Source organism: Sciurus vulgaris (assembly GCF_902686455.1).
Source record: "Sciurus vulgaris genome assembly, chromosome: 8".
NCBI lineage: Eukaryota > Metazoa > Chordata > Mammalia > Rodentia > Sciuridae > Sciurus > Sciurus vulgaris.
Window position 1 is genome coordinate 130394264 of NC_136468.1, and position 20631 is coordinate 130414894.

The 20631-nt window shown below is 45.0% G+C and overlaps 1 long non-coding RNA gene across 1 annotated transcript in view; it reads left to right on the forward strand.

The window, feature by feature from the left end:
* LOC306668642 overlaps nt 1–9331 on the forward strand; it is a 118215-nt gene extending 108884 nt beyond the window's left edge. Inside the window, exon 5 of the long non-coding RNA XR_013765922.1 lies at nt 8948–9331. This is a non-coding gene — a long non-coding RNA (uncharacterized lncRNA). The remainder of the gene's footprint in view (nt 1–8947) is intronic.
* The last annotated feature ends 11300 nt before the right edge of the window (nt 9332–20631 follow it).

Genomic DNA, 20631 nt, shown 5'->3' on the forward strand with positions numbered 1-20631 from the left:
TCCCGATTCTAGGCCTTCAGCAGATACACAATTAGGAACATGTTTTTTCGCAGTCTGTACATTGTCTTCTCATTGATGCTCAATACAAGAAACATTAAATTTGGACAAAGTTCACTTTATCTACTTTTTCTTATTCTATTGCTGCTTTAGCTAAGGTGCATTGCCAGACCCAAGACTTGTGCAGGTCTTTCTAACAACCTTAAACTTTCAGCTTCCGTCTTGTGCTTGTCTTTGCACATGGAGTGAGTGAGGACCCAGCTTGCTCTTTCCCGTGGATGCCCTGTCTTCCCAGCACAGCTGTTGAAGAGGAGACTCTTGAAGTCTCACAGGGCTATGCATGTGCAGGTGTCCTTCCCGACTCCCCTGTTCCACTGGTCTCCATGCCCATCCTCACACCAGCACCATGCTGTCCTGATGGCTGCAGGACTGCATTCAGCATGAGCACAGGAAAGTGGGAGTCCTCTAACTCCATTCTTTTTAAAGATCATTTTGGCTGCTTGGGATAATTTGCATTCCATGTGAATTTTAAGGTTTAGTTTACCATTTCTCAGAAAAAGCCATAGAAATTTTGAGAAGAATATGGTGAACTTGTAGCTGACTTTAGGAATTCTGATATTTCCATGTTGTTTCCACTGCATTAAGAGGGAACATATTTCCATTTATTTAGGTCTCCTCTTCTTACATTAATGTATTGTAGTTTCCAACATAGAGGTCTTCCTTTGATTAAATACTTACTCCTATGTGTTTTATTCTGAGTTATTATGAATGGAATTTTTTCTTAATTTCATTTTTGATCATTCATTGCTGATGTATAAAAATGCAACTGATTTTTCATTTTGATCTCACATCCTGAAGATTTGCAAATTCTCTTATTTGGTCTTGCAGGTTTTTGTGGCTTCCTTAGGATTTCCCATGTACAAGGTGAAATGTGAGTCGAGATGATTTCACCTCTTCATTGCAGGCGAGTCATCCTAAAGTGTCTCTGAGGTCTTGGGGGTGGCTGCTGCAAGAAGCAGGCACTCATCCTCCTAGATTCTGGGGTGCAAGCTGTGCATTTTTTTGCTCTGCTGCCTCTCACTGGGAGAGCTGCTGATGGTGGAGTAACCACAGGGAGATCAGAAATGAAGATGGAGCAGGACTCCGAAAGCCACAGATAAGCCCCTGACCTGTCCCTGCTTGAATGCCTCTTCTGCCTGTGCTAGCATGAGCCCTGTGGAGCTGGGTCTCTGTCATTTGCAATGAAGAGATTCTGGACTGAGCTTGTACTGTAATGATGTCCTCAGCCCCCTGCCCCTTTCTGCCCTCTGCCCAGGGCCTTCTGGGAGGCCCCTGATCTGCAGGACAGAGCTCTTGGTTGGACTCTTCACATCTCACACTCCTTCATTTTCTGGAGGGCATGGACTTTAGTGTCCAGATCCTGTCCATTCGAGGTATGTGACCTAGGGTGAGTGGCTCAGCCTCTGCAGATCTGGATTTCTTCATCCATACAGGGGCAGAAGTAGCCCCAAGTCCAGTTAGTTTTTTCCAGACTGGGGCAACTGTACATACCAAGTGTCCAGGGCCATCCTGTGCATAGATCAAATGTGCCCTGGGTACTGTCTGAATTACATAGGGAAGTCTCTTTGTTGTAGAAAATGCCACACATGAATTGGCCATCAGGCCTCAGACCCAATAGGAGGGTGTCTTGCCTTGCGGCAGCCCCAGACAGATTTCCTTCAGGGGTACTTGGGGACCTGAATGACTTCCACTTTGTGGGACATCATCCCTAGGTGTGCAGTGATGTCCACATCTTCCTTAGCACACAAAGGATACACAGGGACAAAGTAGCTTCCAGAACCCTCCATCCCATTACACCAAGGAGAAGGCACTATGTGGTCAAACCTCCCTGCAAGGCCCACCCCAACAGATGCATGTAACTTGGGCTGGAGGCCCAAGGACGAGGGCTACTCTAGGGAGCACCTTCTTGCTCCTGGGCTTCTGCGGCACCCCAAGGTGACACAGGCCTCCCTTGGCCAGACAGCATCCAGCTCACATCTCTTTATGAATCCATGGTTCCGCTGGGTCAGGGCCCCACCCTTATGGCCTTGTTTAAAGACAGTCACCTCCCCAAGGTTTCAACTCTAGACACTGGTTGGATTTTCTACCCTCCTAATATGTTTTAATGGGGATTAAGCTCCCAAATGAGTTTTTGTGGGGCATTCAGACTGTTATGGGGTGGGGGAAACCACTGGACTTGCCACAGTAAATGGAGCCCCACTGGGGTGTTCTGTCCCCTTCCCCATTGATGGGCATGGCCTGCCATGTACCCAGGGCTCATCCACTGTTCTCCAGACACCTGCACTGCTGTCATATCGACTTTCCTGAGGTCCTAATCAGCCAGGTCTCTGTTCTGCCTCCTCCAGGGACCCACCCACTTGGACCTGTGTTCTCTTTCCCTCCAGCAGCTCAAATGGCAGGTAGGGTCACTGCTGTATGATGGTTGTTTCCCCTGCTCTAAGGATCATTGTAACTGATGCAGCCCAGTGTGCTTTGTCTTCAGGAGGCCTGGGCACCCATTTTGGCCTCGAGGGACCACCTGCAGCTTGCATCCTGCCTGTCTGACCCAGCCTTCTGCATGGGACTTTCAGGCCCTCAGCCTGGGCCTTTTGGTTTTAAAGTTAGTGTGGAGTGTGCATGGAAAGTGTCAGAGGGTCTGCCAGTGGAGTTCTAATTATTTCAGAGGGGCAGCGATTGTAGTGACTTGTCAGTAAAGCCAACACCTAGGCAAAGGTCAGTGGGCAGCATCTATACACTTCCACCTGCCTCTCTGCATGTTTAAATTGTCCATAAAAAAAACATGAAAGAGAACAGAAAATATATTTTGGTAAAAGAGGAAATGCACCTGAGAGGTCTCATTAAAGAAATCTGATTGCACACACTGACAGAGATACTCTGAGCAGCTCTGAGTAAGACTGCTGTAAGGACAGAAGTGACCTCTCAGTCACAGGGTGCTGGCCTGTGGCATCCTTTTGAGATTGTCTAATCTGACCCATGGAGGCACCAGTGGCAGGACAAGCAACTCCAGGAGAACATGGCAAGCAGAGCTCAAGGTCCCTTCCTCCTCCTGGATCCTGGGTTCCTGAATCTGCTCAGTGATTGCGAGTCTGCCCTCCTCTACCCGGGGACCTGAAGCAGGTCAACTGGGGTCTCTACCAGGAGGATAGCCTCAGCTCTTTGGGCAACTACTGCTCAGAGTCTGGGTTGAGGGATCTAGGAAATCATGGCAAGACAGGAGCCCCATCTTGGGGTTTCAGCAGCCCAGATTGTGCTTAACAAACATTCGTGTCCTGTTCCCACTAACAAGTGTGGTGATGTGCCCAGCCAAGAAACACCAACACCTGAACCTTAAGTGCACCGCTTTCCCCTGGACTCTAGGTATGTCCCCAAGCTGTGTGTTCCATAATCTGCCTTGCCATTCCCAAGCCTTCTGAGCCTGGCACAGGTGACACCTATCTCTTGGCCTCACTCCCCAAATGGTCACACCTCCATCTTGTCCATACCAGCCAAAAGCCCCTGACCCAGCTCCAGGGCCCCAAGTCTGTCAGCACACCTGGTAACAGAATCTGACCAAATACCTTTCAGCTGGGCCCCTTGGTGACTGCCCTGTCCACCTGGCCCACCCAGCCCTGCAGCTCCCTCTCTGCTGGAAACCTAAGTGGGGCTGCTTTGTCCCTCTGCTCAGCCACTCTGGCAGCCTCCACCACAATCAGGGGAAAGCCAAAGCTTCTGGAGCTGCCCTGGGCCTGAGAGGATCTATAGAGCCTCTGTGACCTGCCTCTTTCAAACCTTCAGCCTCCCAACTGCTTCTCACATGGGTGCGCTCCCCAGGTCTCTGCTCTCTGATGGCCACTGTGCTCCACCCTCATCCTCCTGGGTTCATGCTGGGCTCCCCCTCAGCACCCCCTCTGCCTCCCTAGGTCCTTGTACCTGGAATGGATTGGCATAGCAGGGTCTCCATTTCTCTTGCTTGTCCTCAGTGACAGGCATGCAGCAGGTGATCCATTGCACCAGTCAGATAAAGCAGCACAGAGACCTTAGGGAAGGAAGGACAAGGAACCAGGGGTGAGGAACAGCCCTGTTTGGAGCCAGAAGACCTCTGTCCCCCTCTCCAGGGCAGCTGTCTTTCACAAAGTCATCTATGTGGAATGGAGTACAAATCAACCAGGACCCCAATGTCATTTAAGAATGGTAGAATCACCAGAAGATGACTTATGACATCAAGGTGGGTCATGGGACAGATACTGACCTTCTGTGAGAGCCACAGATGATGTGACCAGAAAGAACTTCTGACTAACTGCATGGGGCAGGGGACAGATGCTCAGAGACAGGTGATGGATGGATGGATGAATAGTAGATGGAGAGACAAATGACAGATGACAGAAAAACAAATAGGTGACAGATGAAAGATGGATTGATAGATGATAGATGAGCAGTGATGGATTGAAAGGTGATGGCTGGGTGTGGATGTGTGGATGGATAGATGTAGAGAGATGATACATGGACAGATAGATGACAGAAAAATACGGACAGATACTACATGAGGGCTGAGATAGTATCCAGCCTGGGATTGTCCTTTCTGTCACTCATTCTGTTTTTGTCATTGCCATGTATACTGTTGTTGAACTGACAGAATCGCAGTGATGGAGAACAGATGGATGGTGGCCAGGAACAGGGCAACTGGCAAGGAAGGGCAGCAAAAGGGACCTGCTCCTGCTTGACTTGGGAGATGATTCCTGGATTCCAGGCCTGTGTGAAAATGCCAGGGACTGCACACATGCTCTGCCAGTGTCAGGATTCAGGATCTGACCCCACACCATTGCTTTTTGACCCTCTTGTTACTGTCATTGCTGCTTCCCATGGAGTCATCATTTTCCACAGAGAAGTCGTGAGAAGTGTTAAGTCACCACCATCCAGGAGACCAAGTGAGGTCTCTAACTGAGGGAGAAGTAGCTTGGGGAGGGGACGTGTCCTCCCAGCCAGGGACTGCAGTCTGTCACCCCTATTTAGACTTGCTGCCAGCTGCATGGAGCATGGAGTTAGCCTCAGAGTTTAAGGGTGGAGGAAAGATGCATGGCCTTCATGCACTAGGTGACAAGAACTTGAACCCTACGCTCTATACCATGGAAATCCCCAGAGGAAAGAGGAGGAAGTAAGGGCATCCTCAGACAAGGGAAAATGGAGAAAGGTCACCAGCAGACCTGTCTAATGGTGTTTATGGAATGTTCCTTCAACAGGAAGGAAATGAGACAGAATCAGCAGTGCCAGGTATGAAAAGAGATGAACATCAAGAGGAAAGCCACGGCCCCAGTCTGTGGTGAGCAGGCTGCCCCTCTGTAGCAGTTCTCTCACACAAGCCCCTGGACACATGGTGAGACCACAGCCAAGGCTGATCTGGCATTGCCCCTGGCCACCCCAGGAGCCCCGCTGACCCAGGGCCAGCCTCCTCCGTGCAGCAAAGACACATGGGCAGGGATTGGGACCTGAGTGCTTCAGAAGGATGCATGATGGGAGACCTGGAGTTGCAGTCTTGGGATGGCTGACTATGAGTCCCTGAAGATACTGTGAGGAATTGAAGAGCCAGAGTAAGGAACCGTGAAGCCATGGGTTACTCTTGGCAGCTCTGGTTCTTCATTTGTGAAGGTTAAATTGGCAGAGGCTCAGTGTGGATGTGCACAGAGAAGCCAGCCGATTAAGGACAACAGAGTGAAGCAGGGTCATCAGGGGAGACCAGAGCTTACAGCATATCTGAGGCATTGTGGAGAGTGAGGAATGTGGACCATGTCCTGTTTCACACCAGCACCTGTAGCATGGTGGGAAACAGCATCATGCACAGACCCTCAGGGTGTCACCTCACCTGGAAGAGTCTTTTCAGATGTGTTTAAAGTAAGTCTCCAGGATACAGCACACAGGATTCAAAGGAGCCCGACTCCATTCAGGGACCTTATGAGAGGCAAGAGGGATGCAGGCATGGGAGAACCTGTGCAGGGGAAGGAACAGAGCCTGCTGCCCTCAGATGCAGGGTAGCCAGATCCCTTTGACAACACAGACAGGGACATAGCCTGCTGACCCCACCTGTAGGACCGCCTGGTTCCCTGGACAATGGAGGCAGATACATAGGCTACTGGCCCCTCCTGCAGGACAGCCAAGTCCCCTGGAAAACACAGGCAGGGACAGAGCCTGCTGTCCACAAGCTGCAGGATGACTGGGTCCCTAGACCCTTCAGGCAAGGACAGAGCCTGCTGCCTTGAGCTACAGGACAGCCAGGTCCCCTAGACAACATAGGCACGGACAGAGCCTACTTTCCCCAACTTCAAGGCAGCCAAATCCTCTGGATGGCAACAGGCCAGGATGGGCTCTGAAAGAACCAGGTGTACCCATACATTGCCTTTACACTCTAGCATCCAGGCTGTGAGAAAACAAGTCTCTCTCAAAAAGTCACACATTAGTGTCATTTGTCACAGCAGCCACAGACCATGTCAACAACAGCAGAGACCTGACCTTCATTGCCCTCTGGCCTGTTCTCTCCACTATTTCTCAGTTCTGCGCCCAGTCATCATCCAAGTTGTCTTAGAGACTCATGCTGTGGCCAGCCCGACCTTCTGAAAGATCTGGAGCAGCATCAAGGGCTGGAGGGTAGAGCAGGTTGGCCTCCAGACTTGTCCCCAGAGTAGAGCATGTGACCACTGCCTGACAGCTTCCTTCATCCCAGACCACACCCACCACACTGTACTCTTCCACCACTCCTTTCCAGGATTGCAAACTTCAGCAACAGGTCTGCTTCACTACAGCTCAGGTCTAGGGGACCTGGCTGTCCTGTAGCTCAGGGCAGCAGGCTCTGTCCTTCAGCACCACGTTCATGGCTGGAGTGGGGAACCTCAGCATCAAGGAGAATCAGAACCGCCACATGAGCTGCCTGTTACTGGCACTTCTGGGAATGAGGTTTCCTCAAAATTTCCCCAGAGATGTCTGGCCATCTCTGTCTGCATCCCAAGGCATGGTCCTAAACTTTGAAGTCAGTCTGGGCCAGGCTCAAGGGAAAGCACTGTTCCTGAGTGCCTCCTGTTTTGCTGTCACCCACATCAGGACTTTGTGCTGGGCTCCCTCCCAACTATTATTCCCCCTTATGCCACTTGCCCATGGAATGTTGGTGCTACAAATAGCAGTCCTCTAGTCACCTAGTCTTGAGTGTTTTCAAGATGCCCCACACACTTACCTCACTGTTACCTATGCTGCAATTTGAAAGAAAAGAGGGAAAGCTGACACCTCGGCTCTCGCACCTGTCACCCAGTCCTCTGCCTTGCTGGGCCTCTGCCACCACTTAAGCTGTGTTCTGAGCCAGGACTCTGCTGCAGCTGGTCCCAACCAAAGAGCTCTGTCTGACGCCCTGGTCCTGGCCGCTCTTGTTTCCAGCACTACAGCTCAGGGATTTTTCCTTGAGTCAGAAATCCTTGTCCTGGGCTATGCAAAGTCTCAACTAATATCTGCAAAGTCCTGTCTGCTGTTAGCACCACAGCAACGAAGGCTGCCTGCTGTGTGTGCCACTGGTCCCCAACCAAAGAAAGCCACTGCAGCTAACAGTCCTCAAAACAGCATTTGGTATGCAGTCTTTGTAGATAGTCAAGGAACTCCAGCACAGGTGTGTCCAGAGAATCATGCCAGCCTCCCAGAGGGCAGCTCCTTCACTGCCCAGGCAGCACCACGCCAGTTTGAGGACTGTGCCACTGCGCTGACTTTGCCGCTTGGTCCTGCACTGCTGACAAAAATGTATGTCATGCCCACCCTCTGTATGCCATGATAAGATGATGCCACCCCTAACTAAATATGTAGTGAACATGATCCTATATTTAAGTTGTCATTGAAAAGTAACTGCAAGTTCAGTACTTTCCTCACCACCATTTTCATCGTCAATACAACCCACTGCACCCTTGCAAGTGGTGGAGCACGTTGCAGCCAACAAAACCGTGAAGTCTTCCAGGAGGGCCTCTCTTGGCTCCACCCGGCTGCCATAGCTCACCAGAGCACATGCGCGTAAACTGAGGGACTTCTTCAGCTTGAGGCTCCTGCTTCCGGGAAGCATCTTGTCCCCCTTCTTCCCCGCTGCCCGCCACCCAGAGGCCACCTGGCCTTGCCTCCTGGAGCGCAACCTCCCACATCTGAGGCGGTGGAACGGAGCACTGGTCTTTATCCTCTGGCGGCTTTCCTGGCTCCAGCATCGGACCCTGTCACCCACCCCCTGCACCTCCTGCTGGATTCCCGCTGCTGCCTTTCGATGCCTCCGGCCAGGCAGAAGACCCAAGCCAAGAAAACACGTGGGAGGTAGGCAGCCAAGGCACCAGCGGGGCACCTGGGTATGCTCAGAAAGCAGTCAGGTTTGGGTTTCCAACAGGCAGCTCCTGCATTACAGGGGTGCTAGGAATGCTGGAGTGGAGGCGGGGCACGTGGGCGGGTAGGAAGACTAGGAGAAAGGGGAGGAGGAGCAAGCCAGCAGTAGGCAGGACCAAGAGCACCAGGCAGAGGAGTTGTTCTTGGGGTAGGACAGGCCCTCCTACCAGTTGGAGGGTCTTCTGTTGCCTTTAGGGAAAGAGAGAACAAAGTGAAGGGGTTGGAAATTAGAAGGGTTACAAATAGGTGGACAGACTGTGTGTGTGTGTGTGTGTGTGTGTGTGTGTGGAAGGCATGACCAGAAAGGGCCAGGGCATGAAGGGGAACCAGGGTTGTCCGGCAGGTGGCCCTTTGTAGCACAAGTGCTGCCATTTGGGCCTGTGCCACAGCCACTGCCCAGAGGCTGAATACAACACGCAGCACAGTGGCCTGCCGGAGGAACTCTCTTGGAGCCAGGGGTGCACACCACCCCTGGGACACCCACGGGACAATTCTATGCCATCCTATATCCAGTGTTCCTCATCAGTTCCCACAGGTAGCAGCGCTTCTGGGAACACTGGGTGAATTGAAGCACAGCCCCAGGCAGGGACTTGAGATCCTACAGACAACAGCTATCTGAAGTCAGTCAAAGGCAGGAGACAAAGAGATGGTGGACCAGATGACCCCAATGTTTTGAGGAGGTGGAGAGTACTGCCATGGGAAGGCCACCTGGAGCTCAACTGGCAGGTAAGGACTGCACTGCCACACAGTGCTCAGCAAAGCCAGTGGCAGTAGTGGATGAATGACATGGTGTCTTTGTTTATCTCCTTGCTACAGAGGAAAATGTTTTTTGTGCTAGTAGGACATATTTATGTTCGAGAAGTTAAAAGGAGGGAATTGTGGCTGGAACCAAAGGGGTTGTTCTGTGTACTTGTGTTTGGGGTGGGGCTGGAACCTGCAGAGGGCGATGAGGTGCAGAGGGAGTTGCAGCTCCCAGACTGTGGTTGGGAAATTCCTGTGTGCCGTGTTAGGACCTGTAATGGGATGTGAATAAGGAGAGAGATGGCAAGGAGAAAGCTGAGGTCACCCCACCCAATCTTACTTTGATTTCTGTCCCTCTGATGAGGGATCCACGGCATTAAACATGAGGTCTGCCTGAGCTGATAGAGTGTGTGTGTGTGTACTTGTACCTGTGTGTGCCCTTCCATGCTTGCATGCAAGTGCCTGGTGGGGTCCTCGTTTGATTTCATAGGGTGTTTATGACATCATCTGAGCCAACATCCTCTAGGGGCCCCTTGCTTGAATTACACAAAGTATCCAAGAATTAAATGTTGGTCTTGGAATAAAGCAGGTGAAAGTACTTAGTTGGTGTGTTACTTTCACATCCAGTCAGTCAGTCCTAACTCAGCAGTGCTTGCTGAATTGTAATGGATCTCCTTTCTGGAAACCTCTTCTGGCACAACCTCCTTAGATGGCGGCTGACTTGTGCTCGGTTTTAAAGTTAGAGGCTTGAAGGGTGAAAACTAGAGCAGTAGATTCTGCTTATCTTCCTGGGTAGGTGTGTGTTGGGTTTGATCTTGATCTGCCTGCCCATGCATTTGTGCCACTCTTCTTTCATGCATATTGGAAGTGAAGAGACATCTGGAGTTTGGGTTTTGCATGCATATGGACAGATGTCAAGCATGCAATCCTTTGTTTGTGTTCAAGTGTCGTATGACCCTGTTGAAAATCTGTTTTGATATGTGCCTCCATCCCATGCGGTGGTTCTTGTTTGCAGTGTTAGTGGACATATCCCATTGGTAGAAACATACATTCATCAGAGCAATTGTGTTGTTAAGTCCTTGGTTTATTTCTCTGCCTGCTTATCACAGATCTTTCATTTCTGAGTTCTGTGAAGACAACCTACTCCCTGCTCCATTTTAGACTTTCTTCAGGGTTAGTATATGAAAAAAATGTTATCTTGGTTTATACTTATGTAATCCAAATAGTTATATGTTGTGAGATCATTATATTTCATGAACCATCCTCACTAATTCATGTCTCTGAACCATTGCACATGTATTTGCTTCAAAGAGAGGTTGTGCATGAGGATGCTCTTTTCAGAAGGGGGGATGTGGTACCTAGTAGAGATGCATACATATAGACAGAATTGTGGTGGCCCCTTCTAAATGAATACTTTGTTTCAAATACCATGGGATAGATGCATTCTTGGGTGCACCCATTTGTAATGGAAGCCAATATTGCAGGATGAATGGATCATGCTTTTCCCTCCAGTGTATATTCCAACACATGTGGTTCCCATTCCATTCTTCGGAGTGTCCCCCAAAGACTCACGTGTTGAAGGTTTTATCCCCAGTGCAGCAATGCTCAGAGGTGGGACTTTGGGGAGGAGATTGAATTGTGAGGTCTCTAACCTCATCAGTGGATTAATCCACTAATGGATTCATAAGTGAATGGAATACCAAGAGTTCATGGACTCCATAGGAGATAAAATTTAGTTGAATTAACCAACCAGGGGTCTTGGATCCTTCCTACCTCTTGGGGATGAACACGTGTTAGATCTGAATGCAGCAGGAATCTCTCTGAAGTGGTTGCCCAGGACTACCTCCAGGGCAGACATTACCAATCCATTCCAGGGCATTCCCTCTCTATCTCTATCCAGGTAGTCCACTGGGTGGACCAAAGAGAGACCAAATAGAGATTATCTTGGCTCAGTTCAGAAAGGACTGCCTAAGGCTGTGCTATTTGAGGGGGTCTTTAAGCTCCATGAGGGAAACCCTGTGCAGATGCTAGCCTGTGAGACCCCCAAGACCAATTTTGCCAGCCACACTGTCACCTGCAGTAAGATAAACTAAGACTGTTACATAGAGAACTGTCCTAGTTGACTGGACCCTAGGTCAGTGCTGAGCCTATAAGGGAGAAAAATATTGATACAAATTTTCCCCAAATAGTTAAATAAAAATGCCCCAACTACATGGAACACAGTCCTTGGGTCAAGAATGCTTAGAAAAACCCAGATCTGGAGTCTGAGGAACTGAAATTCTCCTCACTGTCATCACCAAGGAGACAACAAAGACCTGAGCCAGCCCTATGTCCACAGAGCCTGTTAGATGGCCCTGAAGGATGTCCAGGAATGGTTTTTCTGTTAGTTTTCCTGGTGATTTTCCCAGAGGCCCAGTATCCTCAGTGCCCAATGGAATCTTGAGGTTCAGAGAAGGTGCTGGGTATGAAACTGCTTTAGACTGCCTTTCAGACCCTCAATGATATCAGGTTATTCCCGCTGCAGGGCCTTTGCACAAGCTGCTCCCTGGGCCTTCATGATTTGAGACTTCTTATGCTCCCTCTGACCTCTGTGGAAACACCATCTTCCATGCTGCCATTCCTGACTGTGCTGCCTACCTCCCCTTTACCCTCGCTGCTCCTCTTCACTTCCTCCAGGAAGTGAATCTCCAATTTTATATCCATGGTGTCTTTTGTATTTACTGAAGATCCCACCACTCAAATGGGAGCCAGAAGGGTTCAAGATGGTACCTGTGCTATTCACCAGGAGCCTCAGTGCTGAACACAGTGCCTAGCATATAAGTGCTCAATAAAATACCTGGTGAATGAATTTAATGATCAGAACACTCAGCATTCTAAGTCTCACTGTGCTTGAAGGTTTAAATGAGTGAATTGCTATAGTGTTTAGAAAGTTCAGTCTCATGTTCATTAAATGAGCTGTTGCTGACCATATGCAGTGCACAAGGCCTGACCTAGAAGAAACTTCCACAACTGGAAACTGCTATTATTGAGTTGTCATTATTGTTTATCCTGTGTAGATAGCAGAGTAGGCACTCTGTAAAGTTGTGAACTACCAAACAGACACAGCCTTGGAATGGTCACAGAGACAGAGGATGCAACTGCCACCAGAAGCATCCAGGGTGGTCTGATGTGGTGAGAAAAGCAAGGCTTAGAGAGATAAACTGCCCCAAGGGCACCCACCACTCTGAGGTCACCTAGCACAGGAGCTCTGGTCTGTATTCTCCTGTCATGACCATGTGTCCCTGAGTGGATTTCTTTTGTTGTGGACCTTGGTAAATTTGCATAAATGGCATGGGGCCTCCAGCAGTGTTGGAGAGGTCAAGTACATCCTGGTCCCAAACCCCCGACTCAGACCTGCTCCATGGTGATTTGGAGTAGCCACTTCATGGCACTGTGGAGTCACCACTGACTGACAGCCACCCTGGGAACACCCGTCCAGTCAACCTTGACCAAGAGACCTCAGGGGGTGATCTGTGCTGATCTAATTCCAGACAAGGAAGCTGAGGCACAGAGAGGGACTGGTGGGCTCTGCCACAGCCCTAAAGTTAATCTGAGAAAGAACAAAAGCAGTTTATGGAGCACCTACTACACCCAAGTCTGCAACTACATTATGTTGTTCAGTGCGTCACCACTGAGACGAAAATAACTGACATGAGCAAAATTAAGAAGGAAAGATTTATTTTGGCTCACAGTTTGAGGCTGGCTCCATTGCTTCAGTGCATAGGTGAGGAAGATCATGGTGGAAGAGCGTGGCAAAGGAAAGCTGTCAGGTCATGGCAGCTGGCAAGCAGAGAGAGGGGAAGAACCCAGGGAGATGAAACCCTCCAGGGCATGACCCAGTGACCCATTTTCTCCTGAAAGATTCCACCCCCTAGTCATCCAGTCAAATCATTTATCCATCCAATGGATTCATCCAGGATGAGGTCAAAATACTCATTCCTGGTCCTCTCCCTTCCCCAAAACCTGGACATTGCTGCCTGGGGGCAAATCCTTCAATCCATGAACTCCTGGGGGACATTCCAAGACCCAACCATAATGAAGGTCACCCACTTTACACTACCACCCAGTGTCATGAGAAATATTCTCCCTGTTTTCCAGATGAGGAAACACAGGCACAGATTTTAAGTGGAAATACAAGAAAGATGACAAGAATAATTATAGCAGTGGACAATATTCACCAAGTACAACACAAAAAGCAAATCATCTTAGCACAACAAGCCTGCCTCACAGCAAGTCCAACTCTTTGACACTGGTATAGACCCATTTCCCAGAGGTAGAAACCATGACTGAGTGGAAATCATTTGCAGACATCACCCATCCAGGATGTATCTGCAGCCGGGCATGATCCTGCCCACAGGGAAGCAGGCCAGATTCCAACCTCCCTGCTCCACACCCCAGGCTAGACCATCCGAAGCAAGCAAGGCCAAACTGGGCTTGCAGTGCTGGGAAGGCCTGCCACCTCCTCGGAGCCCACAGATGGACTAGAGGGGGCTCTTCATGTGGCTGCACTCAGACGGCCAGGTGCCCACTGAACTGTGGAGGTGCGGAGGGGTGTCTACTTCCCGTGAGTCCAACAGCCCCTGGTGCTTACAGGAGCAGGGGAAGACTGTGTGTGATCTGGAAATGTCTACAAAGAGGGAGGAAGACATACAAAAAGGGACAGGGACACAGTATGAAGGCCATGGAAGCAGTGAAAAAGAGACAGAAGAACAGATAAATGGGCAGCCTGCCATAAGCCTACGCCACCAGAGCCGCAAGCCCGAGGCCCCAGTGAGACACCTGGCATGTCCCGTATCCTGTGGTGGGAGCCTCCCTAGGTTCTTCCTCTAAGCAGAGGAGAAATGTCTGGCTTAAGCAGATCAAAATGCTGCAGAAGAGCACAGACCTCTTGATAAGGAAGCATCCCTTCAGCCACTGAGAAGAGAAATAGGTCTGAAATTCAACATGGGGTGGTCTTCAGTTGGCAAGCCCAGGCCCTGTTGGCCCTTCAAGAGGTGGCAGAAGCATCATTAGTTCACCTCTTTGAGGATGCCTACCTCCTCTCCTTACATCTGGGCGAGTCACTGTCTTCCTCAAGGATGTGCAGCTGGCCAGGAGGATCTGCAGCATTGAGGAAGGACTTGGTTGAACTCCTGCAACACTGTCTCTGGATGTTACCTGGGACTCTCAGGAGCCACAACTAGACCCAGTGGTGTCTGAGGTGCGACCTGGATTTTGCTGTCTCTGAGCAGTGTGTGCATGTTGCCCTTCAAATTTTCTTTATGAAGAAGACTGCATGTTTCCTCTATAGCAGAGGTGTTGTAGGAGACAATCAACGATGTTCCAAAGGCCTGGAAAGACTTAGTTGGTGTGTTACTCACGTGACTCCACTTCTACCAAATAATGATTTATGGAAAAGAAAAGTGAAAGCGTGACACATGAAATCTGCCCAGAAACAAAATGGCAGAGATAACAAGTTAAAAAAGAAAACAAAACCAAAAAAAAAAAAAAAGCTACTTATCTTTGAAAAGGCACTTCTCATTGTGATAAAATGCTTAAAACCAGATTAAAATCCCTGTGCAAAGCAACACCCAGGGATAATAGAAGAAACTGCAAAGAATGATAGACTAATTATTGACAAGTTTATAAAAACTTTAGAGCAAGATTATAAATCAGACGACTCTGAGGTTTTTCCATCCTAACTTCCCAGAATGTCTCTTAAGGCAGTAATTTTAAGTAGTGCAGTGCAATGTTGCCCATGGACCTTTTGGATGACTGTAAACAGGATGCAGGACTTAACTTCAGGGTGGAAGAAATCAGTGGCAACAAAGTCTCAACTGTGAGGAGTTATACAGCAATGTATTGAACATTTAAAACCATTTTCTCAAGAAAGTTCTAGCTGCTTTCATCTTCTGATCAGACTTGGAATCAGTGGCAAAATTCTCGGTGGGCTTGGGGGTGCAGTTGTTTGTTGATTGCCCACTGGTAGTTTGTACTGGGAACTTCATGGCCACCCTGAGAGGTCCAGAGGGTCTGTACTGGCTGCAGGGCCTACAGCCTTGGTGGTTTGCCCACAGTCTCTCCTTTGCAAAACCATCGGAAGCAAAGCTGCCACAACTGTCATCAAAGAATGACAAGGTTTCCATGGAAATCAACTTCAAGTATTTAAATTTCTTTAAGCTCTGTACTCTTGAGACCCTTTTGAGGCAAGCCTCCATGCTGGCTGCGGGCGCCCAGGCTGTTCTCTGGGCCATGTGAGCAGAGCAGCTGCTCAGTGATCCCACAGAGGAGCTGCAGTGCGAGCTGCCTCCAGATTCATAATGTTTTATATTCTATTCTGTTTTCCTTTTCTTTTCCATTTCATTTTTGGATGTGAATAAAACAGGAATCTTTGAAACTAAATGCCCAAGCCAATTTTAAAGCACAAAAAGACTGAGATGTGTAAAAAATCATTTATTAGAATAAATGCATATTTTTTCATGTAAACCTTACTCTTTCTTCCAATTTTTTTGTTAAAACTGCATGCAAAAATTTCAAGCTGTAGCTTATTTCACAATATTAAGTGTTTTTCTTCCAGAACATTGTGATTTACTTTGAACATAAAAATAGTATTACTATATAAATAAAGTTATTGTGGGAAGTTTAGCTGAGCTGTATTAGAAAGGGTTAAAAAAATCCCCAATTTTTGTAAGGATGAAAATGTATCCAAGAAAAACAGGAAGATTGCAAGTAATTAACCAGTCCAGGATTGATTTCCTTCCTGTACCAAACAATCTAGGTGATTTGTAAAACATCCACAGCAAATGTAAACAAAATTATGAGGCAGAAAAAAAAAAGCATTTAAGAAGCATTTGAAAAAAATGCATATGCTGGCACACAGCAACACCCTAACCTAGCCCTAGCCTTAAGAAGTATGGAACTGCTGTAGTCAATATTCAGTGTTATGACCAAAAGAAAGTAAAAGGTGGTAAAATAAGGTGGTATATTTCAAATTAAAATTAATTATAAATGTCACATATACATTTAACTGTGAAAGTTTGAAATCCATCACATAATTATGGAAAGAAATATAAAGTGAAATATTTCACTAAATTCACTAGTGACAGTAAATTATGTTGAGATTTATTTTCAATACTGATGGTGTAATGTAATGTTACATTGCTCCAAGTTTTACACTATTTATTTGATAGGTATTCAGATAATAGAAATTAATGGGAATTGAAAACATTTTGGACAAAAGCCCCAATATTCTAGTTGAGGTACATTTCTTGTACAAAAATTTTAAATTGTTTTGGATGGATTTTCAATCTGGGTGAACAATGATGCTTGCCGTATAATAAATAATTGAAACTCATGAAGTAGTAACAGAGGCAATGATTTTAAAATAACATATCCATGAGCACTGGTTTATAAATCACAATTTATTAATACTATGTTTTAATTTTTGCTTAAATATGCATTGGAACTGAATTAGTTCAGACACCTAAATTAGTTGAAAAAATCTAGAAAGACAATGGGAAAGTAACTAGGGTTATAGTGTAAAAAGAAAAGGTATTATAAATATTTAGCTAAACTAAAATAGTAAATGTATGCTCAGCTGTCAGTGACTTCTTCACAGTTATTAGGTGTTGTTTTTAGTATCATCTCACTTCAATTTTTAAGAGCACACATACCCACGCATATGTGTGATGCATTTGAATGCCTAAATGTTACACATGTCTGTATTTCACTTTGTGTACATTTATTAAATTATAAAGATATGATTCCTTAAAAAATTTTGTCTCAAGAATATCAAATGAAACTAGAAATGATTATTTAAAAATAGATATGAAGCAGACAATAAAATATGTTAAAATTCATAGATTATAAGGAAATATGATGCACACTCACATGGTCATAAGAATAAATATATACAAGACAGCAGTTGTGCAACAAGAATTTGAAGATTAGGAAATTCAATGTGAATTAAAATTCAAAAATGTGTTCAATATGTCACCAATGTTAGTTGGACTGATTTTATGTTGAGAAATTCTTTTTAGAACATGTAAATCTTCACACAATCTTGATATCAATGTTTTTAGAGGAAGGTCTTATGTAGCTGTTATTAGTACTTGTGCTGGTGTGTTATTTTTTATATTTTTATTTAGCTTTTAATTTTTTACAGACTGCAATTTGATTCATTGTACACAAATGGGGTACTTAATTTTGTTTCTATGGTTTTACACAATGCAGATTCATACCATTTGTGCAATCATACATGTACATAGGGCAATGATGTCTGTCTCATTCCACCATTTTTCATACCCCCTCCCTCTCATTTTCTTCTACATATACTAAAGTTCCCCCATTATTCTCTCGTTCCCCACCCCCACCTCCATTATATATCATCCTCCACTTATCAGGGAAAACTTTTGGCCTTTGGTTTTTTGGGCTTGGCTTATTTCACTTATCATGATATTCTCCAACTCCATCCTTTTATTTGTAAATGCCATAATATTATTCTTCTTTATGACTGAATTCTATTGCATTGTGTATATATAACAGAGTTTCTTTATCCATTCATCTGTTGAAGGGCATCTAGGTTGGTTCCACAATCTAGCTATTGTGAACTGAGCTGCTATAAACATTGATGTGGCTGTGTTACTGTAGTTTGATGATTTTAGGTACTTTGGATATAAAACGAGGAGTGGGATAACTGGGTCAAAGGGTGGGTCCATTCCAACTTTTCTTAGGATTCTCCATACTGCTTCCCAGCGTGGCTGCACCAATTTGCAACCCCACCAGCAATGTAAAAGTGTGCTTTTTTCCCCACATCCACACCAACATCTATTATTGTTTGTGTTCTTGATAAAAGGCATTCTAATTGGAGTAAGATAAAATCTTAGAGGTGTTTTAATTTGCATTTCTCTAATTACTAGAGATGTTGAACATTTTTTCATATATTTATTAATTGCCTGTGTGTCTTCTTCTGTAAAGTGTCTGTCCAAGTCCTTGGCCCATTTATTGATTGGGTTTCTTGTATTTTTGTTGTAAAGTTTTGTAAGTTCTTTATAAATTTTGGAGATAAGTGCTCTAACTGAAGTGCATATGGAAAAAATTTTATCCCACTCTGTAGGCTCTCTCTTCACATTCTTGATTGTATCCTTTGCTGAGAAAAATCTTTTTAGTTTAAGTCCATCCCATTTATTGATTCTTGTTTTGATTTCTTGTGCTCTGGGAGTCTTATTGAAGAAGTCTAATCCTAAGCCAGCATGATGAAAATTTGGGCCTACTTTGTCTTCTATTAAGTGCAGGGTCTCTGGTCTAATTCCTATGTCTTTGATTCATTTTGAGTTGAGTTTTGTGCAGGGTGAGAAATAGATGTTTAATTTCATTTTACTGCATATGAATTTCCAGTTTTGCCAGCACCATTTGTTGTACAGGCTTTCTTTTCTCCATAGTATGTTTTTGGCTCCTTTGTCCAATATGAGGTGACTGTATTTTTGTGGTTTTGTCTCTGTGTCTTCTATTCTGTAAATGGTTCTGCCTGTCTATTTTGGTGCCAATACCATGCTGTTTTTGTTATGATTGCTCTGTAGTATAGTTTAATGTCTGGTATTGTGATACCTCCTGTTTCACTTTTTCTATTCAGGACTGTTTTGGATATTTGAGGTCTCTTGTTCTTCCAGATGAAGTTCATGATTGCTTTCTCTGTTTCTATGAAGAATGTCATTGGGATTTTAATTGGAATTACATTGAATCTGTACAGTGTCTTTGGTAGAATGGCCATTTTGACAATGTTAATTCTGCCTATCCAAGAACATGGGAGAGCTTTTCATCTTCTAAGGTTGTCTTCAATTTCTTTCTTTAATGTTCTGTACTTTTCATCGTACAGGTCTTTCACCTCTTTAGTTAGATTAATTACCAACTATTTTATTTTTTTTAACACTACTGTGAATGGAGTGGTTTTCCTAATTTCTCTTTCAGAGGATTCATCGCTTATGAATAGAGATGCATTAGACTTATGCATATTGATTTTATATCCTGCTACTTTGCTGAATTCATTTATTAGTTCTAGAAGTTTTATAGTGGAGTTTTTTGGATCTTCTAAATATAGGATCATGTCATCAGCAAATAGTGACAGCTTTACTTATTAAGAATGGAAACTTGACAGAAAGAAGAAACTAACAAAGAAAAATTAATTGCTTTTTTAATTACAAAATCATAACTTATAAAGTATCATTCACATCTTATATTTTTTGTTTTTATTCATCTTCCAATTCATAATATTTGGTCAAGATGGGAGAAAAATGATTATAGCTTTCAGATTTTTAAATTATAACTAATGTAAGACCTTTAATTCAATTTACATTTTCCCACTTATCAACCCATCTTTCCAGTTCAATATTTCTTCACACACTTTTCTCAGTCCTTATCCTCAAATGTCACAGTCAACACATACAAGTCCATTAAGTCAAGGAATCACACCTACATCATTCATTAAGTAACTCTGAAATTTAGAAAAACTTCCCTCACAGAACTTCTCTGTCCCCATTTTCTTATTTTGTTAATATTGTTTAGAAAAACTTATTGTTTGCATGAAAGTTCGCATTTATACACCAACCTACCATTCTTGGTCTAAAATGAGTCCCATTGTTTTTACTGATAATCCTGCAACTCAGTTTCTGCTATCTTTTAATATTTTTGTGATTTTTATGCTACTCCTTCAATCCTAAAATAAGTCACTACCACATTTATTTGCTGATGAAGTTAAAAAGTCCCATTTAGAATGATTTGACTTTCTTTTTGTTTCTGAGATATTTTGTATACTTTTCCTTGCTTTGGTTTTCTCAGTCTTTTCTTCTATTGATATAGGTCTAAACCTTTGTAAACGCTATTTTGTGGGTCAGTGCTGACAAAATTACTAAAACTTTTTCTATATTAATTGTCAATTACAATTTTAGTGGTCATTACTGAAGAAATAAAGGACAAATGGGAAGAAACTAACTAACCTTAGTAATTAAGACAAACAAAATTCAAGTTGCATTTTTCTGTTGCATTAACATTAACATTTTTCTTGCTCATTAAAAGAGTGCTATGTGATCTTTCTTATAAGCCAGATTTTCTTTGGACCCTCCAAATTTACATACTTCTGTCTCAACTCTACCAATACACAATTTTACAGGGAAACAATTATTATATGTTACAAACACCAAGACTTACATAGCAAAATTTCTTAAGAGCAGAAACTTTAGAGAACTTTGAAAATACAATGCATTATTGATCTGATTGTCTTAATAACCAACACATTACTTTTTCTAGGGCTTAGTTCCCACATCATCTTTTAATTTTCCTGTAGAAGAGGTTAGTATTTGCAACACCAGGTGCCTAATTAGGAACACTCCTGTCACTGAAGGATATCTCAACATTTGTTCATGCTCAATCATCATGTTCTGAAATGTACAGTGTAGT